Here is a 7,833-nt window from a genome sequence, read left to right as displayed (position 1 = left end):
AAAGGATTTATACTAAGCATTTCATAATCTTTGCAGGCATTGTTGAAGATTTAGCACTTCATAGGGAGGAATTACATGGCGCAGCATGCAACCTTGCATCACCTCCTGGCCCAGAGTCAAGCTTCCCCTCCCCAGCTCTTTCTCTTCCTCCCTCTCACTCACTCTCTCCCCCACTCCCTTTCTCTCTCCCTCTCTCCCTTTCACTCTCCCCCCCTTCCTCCCTGTATCTCTCTCTCTCCTCCTATCCCACCCCATCCCTCCTCTCCCCCTCCTTCCCCCAACCCCCTGCCCCACTAAGACCAACAAATTTCTTGCTTTGTCCTAAGCAGGGCAATTCATGCAGGATGCCTGGGATCTCAGCTCCCATCCAAATTGATGTGCCAGGAAATTTCTTTTGAAATAGTCACAGCATTTAACCTGAATCAAACTCCTCTGAAAACAATTTTCACCAATTGTGTTGCCTTCAGAATTGATATCCCTCCCAAACTCCCACATCGTGTGCCTGTATTCTGTGGATTCTTATAGAATGATATATACATAATCTATTTTGTATCTGAGCTTTCTACATATATGTCTTCCTCTTCATAATATTCAGGGAGCTCTGGAAAGCACAAACCATATACCTTCATTTTTGTGTCCCCTTAAAGTGCCTAGAACAGTGCTTTCCCATATAGGACTCTTAAACGTTTCTGGAATTGTCTCAGAAAGAGTGTGAGTTCTTCCAAGTAAAACCCAACTGGCTGAGTTTTACTGAAGTGGATTCACAGAAGTAAGGTTAAATACCACCAGCACCACCCATGTAATTAGAATTCAAGTGGATATACTAGACACAGATATACTTTGAAGAAAGTAGTCAAATCTGCTATTAAACACATTAACAGAGGTTTTTGTCAAATAATCCATTTTTCAGATTAAATCAGAAGCTGATTATTCTTTATGGTTTAATATTCCTCCATAAATTATAAAATTTTTCTCTTATTTCTTTAAATATGATAAACACTGTTATATTTTATGCCTAAAAATTGCTAGTATCCAAAGTCTTCCTGGATTTATTTCTATTATATTTTGTTTCTCATATCTTTTTTTCCACTAAATGTTTAGTGAATTATGACAATAAGTTTATTGTTTTCCTGAATGGAATGAAAGTCGTTTTTCATTTCAGGTTTTTGTCAGACCATTCAAGTAGCATGTATTCAGGTTGAAAATATGGGGAGAGGCTCATGGTTACAACTTTTCAAGCACTATTATTTGTCTTCCTCTGCTCAGCAGCTGAGTATTTTCTGCCCAGTCCTGATTGTGCAAATTCTAGTAAGTTGGGAGAATGGTTTGTTTTTAGTTCATCCTTACATTGAAGGCCAACAAATCTCAACAAGAAAACTAAAAAGGAAACCACACTTAGATAATGAAGAATACCCAAGTCTAGGAGAAGATTTTAAAAGCAGTCAGAGAGAAAGGATAGACTATACTCAAGGAAGCTAGTTGTTACATCAAAAGCTATAATGGAAGCCAAAAAAAAGGAGTATATCTTAAATGTGCTGAAAGAAAACAATCAGTAACCTCAAAATCCATACTCAGCAAAATAGCCTTCAAAAATGAAGGTAAAATAAAGACATTTTCAGACAGACAAACACTAAGAGAATTTGCTACCAAAGAAAGAAATTCTAAAGGATTCCAGGCAGAAGAAAAATGATCCCAGATGGCAGGTTAGAGATACAGAAAGAATAAAGAACAAAGAACATGACGAATATATGGGTAAAAGTAGACAAAAAAGGACCACATTAAATAAAACTGATAAAGTCATGTGAGGTTAAGAATAAACAAAAATAAAATACACAACAATAGTATATAATTCAAGAATAGGGTAAATGGAGTTTTCTAAGGACCTTATTTTATTTGAATAGAATAACAAAATCTCCTTTCACCTCAAAGAAACTTATAAAAGATGACCCCTAATTCTACTTTACTATTTCTTCTGACATCACACCAAATTATATATATTTTGAATCCAAAAAAATCAAGATGAAATGTATTTTTACATGAGTCCTGTCACAGCAAAGCTCAGAAGGAGAAATGCAGAATTGACAGATTACATCTCATGGTTTCACAGACAAAACTCCAACTAACATAAGCCCTTTGTTATGTTGTTCACAACCCCTCTTTTCTTTCCATTCACACCACTCCACCCTCTGAGATGGTCTGTCCAGGATGTGCACTTGAGTTAGAGGAAGAATTCAAGTCCGTGCTCTGTCGTTTTCTGCTTGAGAAAGCTTGAATAACTTAAACTCTTTATCTCAGTTTCTTCCGTGCAACATGAATGCTCCTAAGTAGACCCTAGAGCCACAGATGTGGGTACGTAATCACAGATCTGCCCCTTACCAGCAGTGTGCTCTTGGACAAGTTTAATTTTTCCACAGCTTATCTGTAAAATGAGTTTATTATAAGGTTTATCTGACATGAATTTCTTAACCCAGGACCTGACTCTTACTAAGTACTCCAGTACTTACTATGTTGATCCTCATTGTTTGTGGATTCTGTATTCGTATATTCATCTACTTGATAAAATTTATTTGTAACCTCAAAATTAGTACTCACGGTGCTTTCGCAGTCATTCATAGACATGCCCAAGAGCAGCAAAAACTTTGAGTCACCGGATGTGCATGTTCTCAGTGGAAGTCAAACAAGGAGACACTCCCATCTTGTTCTGTTCTCATAGCTCTAACGTGCTACTTACTGTCCTAAGCCAAAGAAGGCTATTAACACAAAATGTATTATATAAGCTTCATTTAGCCTGACATACAGTGCTGTTGGCTGTGAGTTCAATGTTAATGAATCAACAAAGTATATTAAATAAGTGTCTTTAAACAGAACTCTAAGATACATAAAACGAGGTTATATATGGATCAGTTGATGAAAATGTGGTCAGAGACTTGCAGGAACCTAATCTCATACTTCCTGTAAGAGCTACTACAGTATTCATTAATTCAATTTTTGTGGAATTCATAGAACATACCTACCAAGAGTAATAAGAATCAACTGTATAGTCTTTTTCAACTGTAACATGAAGATTAATAACCCCTGTTCCCACAGCTGTCAAGATGAGATTTATTTGTCAGAAAGTTTTATAAATGTGTTGTTGCCTGTCTGAATTTATCATGTTGGTTCCCTAACAGTTCTTTCCTGACTCTTCCTCTTCCAGGGTCACGGAGCTCATGTATAACTTTTATCAATTCAAAAGATTCCCAGTGGCAGCAGAGGTGATGGGAAAAGACATGGTCTTTGGATGAAGACTCATTTGGGATCCAAGCCCTGTCCTCCTGCTTAGCAGCAGTAATGACTTGGAGAAAGTTATTCTTCAATCTTCAGTTTCTGTATCCATCAGCTCTGATGGAACTGATACCAAAATGCAGATTTTCATAAAAGCCCTTACAGGGAAAACCATCGCTCTTAACGTTGAACCCCTGGATACAATAGACAATATGAAGGCCAAGATCCAGGATAAGGAAGAAATTCCTCCAGATCAGCAAAAACTGACCTTTGCTGGCAGACACCTAGAAGATGGACATTCTGTGTCTGACCACAAAGTTCAAAAGGAGTCTACTCTTTATCTTGTGTTGAGATTCTAAGAAAAGGAAGAAGTCTCACACCACTCCTAAAAATAAGCATAAGAGAAAGAAGGTTACCCTGGATGTCTTAAAATACTGTAAGGTGAATGAGAATAAGGAAAGTAGTCATCTTCACTGGAAGTGCTCTTCAGATGAATGTGGTGCTAGAGTGTTTGAGGCCAGCCCCTTCGACAGGCACTATTGCGGCAAATGTTCTCTGATCGACTGCTTCAACAAACCAGAAGGCAAGTCATTCCTTATCAGTGAGTAAAAGGCATGAACTAAGAGAGGAAGGGTGGAACAGAGGGAGGGAAGGAGGAGAGGAAGGAAATCAGTCTTTGCACTTATCAATACTTTCCTCTACCCAAATGATAAAATCCAAGCTTGATTGTTTAAGTTGTCCACAATGGCCCAAGTTTATGTATCACATGACCCCCTTATGTAAGTCCCTTGATCTGCTCGTTGGGCCCCAAATGTATGAGAACTTCTCTCCTACATTTGCTGCTCACTTTCTTCCCACCTGTTATGCAATTCTATTTCCTCTTCATCCTCTCTAAAGTGTTCCCATTTTTCAAGGTGCACTTAGAGTCCCCCTTCCTCTTTGAAGTCTGTCCCATAACATATTATAGTCAGTAGACACAGAAAGACCAAGGCAAAGACCAAGAAGGGAATCTCTAAATCTATGACAGGAAGAAGACAGAACAAAAATAAGAAGAAAAAGAAAAACCTGCCCTAAATTTTCCAGTAAACCTATGTCTTACTCCCCGACTTGGCTGTTCATTTTTCTAGCCATTTTCTCCATGGACTGTTCCCTGAACTCCATATCTTATATTTTGTTTATTCTGATTGTGAATATCCTTTTTTGCTTTCTGGGTACTCCACCTCTGCCCCCATTCTCCAAATCTCTGTTCTATGGTTTATTCAATAAGCTAAAATGTGACTTTCCCAGTCCAATATTAACAGTTTATATGGAACCAGAAATATAGCCCACACATGGCTCATATGGATAGTATTACCAAATTATACAGAAAATTTCACAAGCTTAAGCCCTATCTTATTAACTAAATATAAATTTTTTGATGATATCTCTTCATGTCCCCCACAGTTTTTAGATGGTGCAATAATAATAAAAATGTTATTAATAATGGAATATAAAACATTTATAGAGTTCTTGCTATGTCCTGGATACCACGCCAAGAACTTTATAAAAATTACCCATTTAATTCCCACAGCAAACCTTTGCAATATTATATCTCTGTTTTATCTGTGAGATAAGAAAAACAGAAGCCCTGAAACAATGCTAGTAAGATATCTGGTTAATAAACATTTGTAATGAAATTAAAAAAAAATAATATCCATTTTTCTTTCAGGTTCTCAAAGACCTGTGCAACCCTGTAACTTTTTTAGCTTCTTTTTTCCAATAAGTTTATAAAATTATCACAATGCCAGAAATAGGGGGTATTAATCTCACTCATAAACTTCAAATTTTCTGAAACATGAAAGTTTACAGAAACTTCCTAAGCCTCAAAATATAAGAAAAAACATTTATAGCTATATAGGGCTCCTTACATATCTTATATGTGGTGTTTAAGGCCCTAATACTATACCAAGAGCTTTTATTGGACATTGAATTTGAAGAGAGCAAGTTTATAAGAAAGTACATTCTCTTTTTCTAGCTAATCATACTCTTCTTATTATTGACCCAGAAATGTTAGTTTATGGACCAGTACTTCACCTCACATAAATATTGCACAAACTAAAGCCATAACAATATAATGCTAGAGATAAATATTTTAAAAGTATGCAACACTTCATCACACTGATTTTTTTTGGCAAAGATAGCCAAGATATCTATTTGATAAGAAAGCAATAGCTTTTAGGAGAGAAAATGCAATCTTGTCTACATAGCTGGATAACTCCTTCCCCAGGCAGATTTGGACTGCCTGCCTACCTACAACACACATATATCCTTGGCAAATCATGGCTTTCTTATGTTTGACAAATGCCATTCTTTTTGGCCCCGCATAAAGCTTGATGAATTGAAGGGTGGAGGACACCCTTTATAGCTAACCAGTTCAATGGAATCAACCATAGTGACCATCACGAGCCTACAGTTACCCTAGCTTTGCACTTGATATTGACAGTATAGTGTTCTTTATTATCACTGCCTGAGAGGCTATTGTTCACATATGATTTCACTTAAGATGGAGATTTCTTCCAGGTACTTCTAGAGATAATGCCAGTAAATCCTGGAAAATCTCACTATCAAGTTGTTATAAAAGTTAGAAAGACCAACAAAAAAGTGCCAGAACGAAAGGTGAATAGCAATTTGAGAGGACGCACAGTCCTGGCCTTCCTCACCACCCCAGTGTACTCCCCTTCCAGCACGTAAGATATACATGCTTAATATTCAGGTTGCTGTTGGAGACACTGAGACATATTTGGAGGATAAGCTCAGACCTGACCTAGAGTATAACTGCAATTCTCTTCATACTCGGGGAGGAGGGGGAATGTGTAAAAGCTGAAGAAAGTCAAAGTAAAAAAAAAACTCAGCTAGATCTCATCCCCTAAGTCCTCACTGAGTCAGAACTCACCAAGTCAGTTTACTAGTAGCTAAGTTTAAAATCCAATTTCAGATATAACATCCGCAATGTACAGTAGTGGCCAGTAAGCGCAGTACTTAAGGATAAGTAAGCTGGATTCTGGTCTCTCCTCCCTGAACAAACCTGTCTTCATAATAATTGTACTAAATCTGCCCCAGCAAAGCAAACCAGTGTTTTCATCATCCTCCCAAAGTGTGGAACCACCAATGGGATCAACTAGATTTGGTCATAAAGTCACCAAAAGAATCTAAAGACTATGTCACCATGTGTTTATTGCTATAGCCTACATTTTCTTACTACAAAAGAATGGCAGCATCTACTTCTTCAGGATGGCAATGAGCTAGTTAATAATGGCAGAGGTAACAAGTACTTCTTATCTGCAACACTGAGTGTGTCAAAGAAAAAGAAATTGTATAGATTGTAGGGTTGGCATCACTGGGTTAAATTCCCACCAGATTCAGAAACAGAGTTTCAATGCATGTTACTTCAAATTCAGAATCACCAGTTATTTCAATGAACTTCTCCAGTCTGTGTGTTATGACAAGAATGACCAACTCTTTCTAGTTTTCCTGGAACAGTCTTAGCTTTAGCTTTAGCCCTGAGAGTCAAAGAGTCTAAGAAACATAGTCTCAATCTGGAATGAAGTGTCCCACTCTTCTATTTTCAAAAGAAGGAAGGGGAAATGATTACTTAGGGACAATCAGTTGTCTCTAGTAATTATTTGGCATTGCTGAGATCAGAACCCAATGCAGTCTGATTCTAAAGACCACACTTCTTCCCTCTTGCCTAATACCCATAGGACTAATTTTTTTGTTTGATTGTTTTGCCAGGAAATATGTCAGCCAATGAAAGTGCTTCTCAAAGCTTATCATAAGGAAAATAAGTCATTCTGAGCACCCAGAGACCACCTTTCCTTCCAACTTATCCTGAAAAAGGTTTAAACAAACTATACCCTTTCACTTAAAATCTTACAGAGCTGTGCCTCTTGAGTGTGAAGTGAAACCCAAGCCCTGTTGATTTTAAAGTGTGATGTTTATACAAAAAGGTGAGAAATAGAGAGCACATAGGGTATGCCAGAGAAATAGCAAAATATCATGGATAGCTTCTCTAGCCAAGTCACCTTGGAATGAGGGGTGAGCAGGCCTCTGGGTGTACTCATGAAAAAAGCCCACCAACACCAACAAAAACTTTGTACCCCATAAGTATATGCAATTATCATTTGACAATTAAAAATAAACAAATAAATAGAGAAGCTTCTGCTGGCAACATTACCTGGACAGAATATTCCTGATTAGAAAGGGGTTTAGGTTACTTTTTAGCTTTTTCAATTGCTTTTGAAGGTAACATGAGCCTGAAGATGGTATTTCACTTTGAGTTTATTCAAGCTTCTGTTGCTTCTGAACAAACCTAATTTACACAAGACAGAGCTATCTGTTGTCACTGTTACTCTCCGCCCATTTGGTTTTCTCATTATCCATAGCAGCTTCCGGCTCCTTCCCCTCGCTTCAGGCTCATTACCGAGGCCCTTAGAATCCCAGCTTCTGTAACACCAGCTTTGCAGCTTACTGTGAAGAAGTGAGGACTCAGTAAGGATGGGCCTGCCGAAGAGTCACCCCTTAAAAAAGGAC

General features: G+C 37.7%; 1 pseudogene; it reads left to right on the top strand.

The window, feature by feature from the left end:
* Positions 1-3,401: 3,401 nt before the first annotated feature.
* LOC105855950 (ubiquitin-ribosomal protein eS31 fusion protein-like) lies at positions 3,402-3,873 on the top strand (annotated as a pseudogene).
* The last annotated feature ends 3,960 nt before the right edge of the window (positions 3,874-7,833 follow it).

The sequence above is a fragment of the Microcebus murinus genome, chromosome 12, assembly GCF_040939455.1.
Source record: "Microcebus murinus isolate Inina chromosome 12, M.murinus_Inina_mat1.0, whole genome shotgun sequence".
NCBI lineage: Eukaryota > Metazoa > Chordata > Mammalia > Primates > Cheirogaleidae > Microcebus > Microcebus murinus.
The sequence above is the reverse complement of the archived record's forward strand: the minus strand, read 5'-3'. Positions and strand labels throughout refer to the sequence as shown.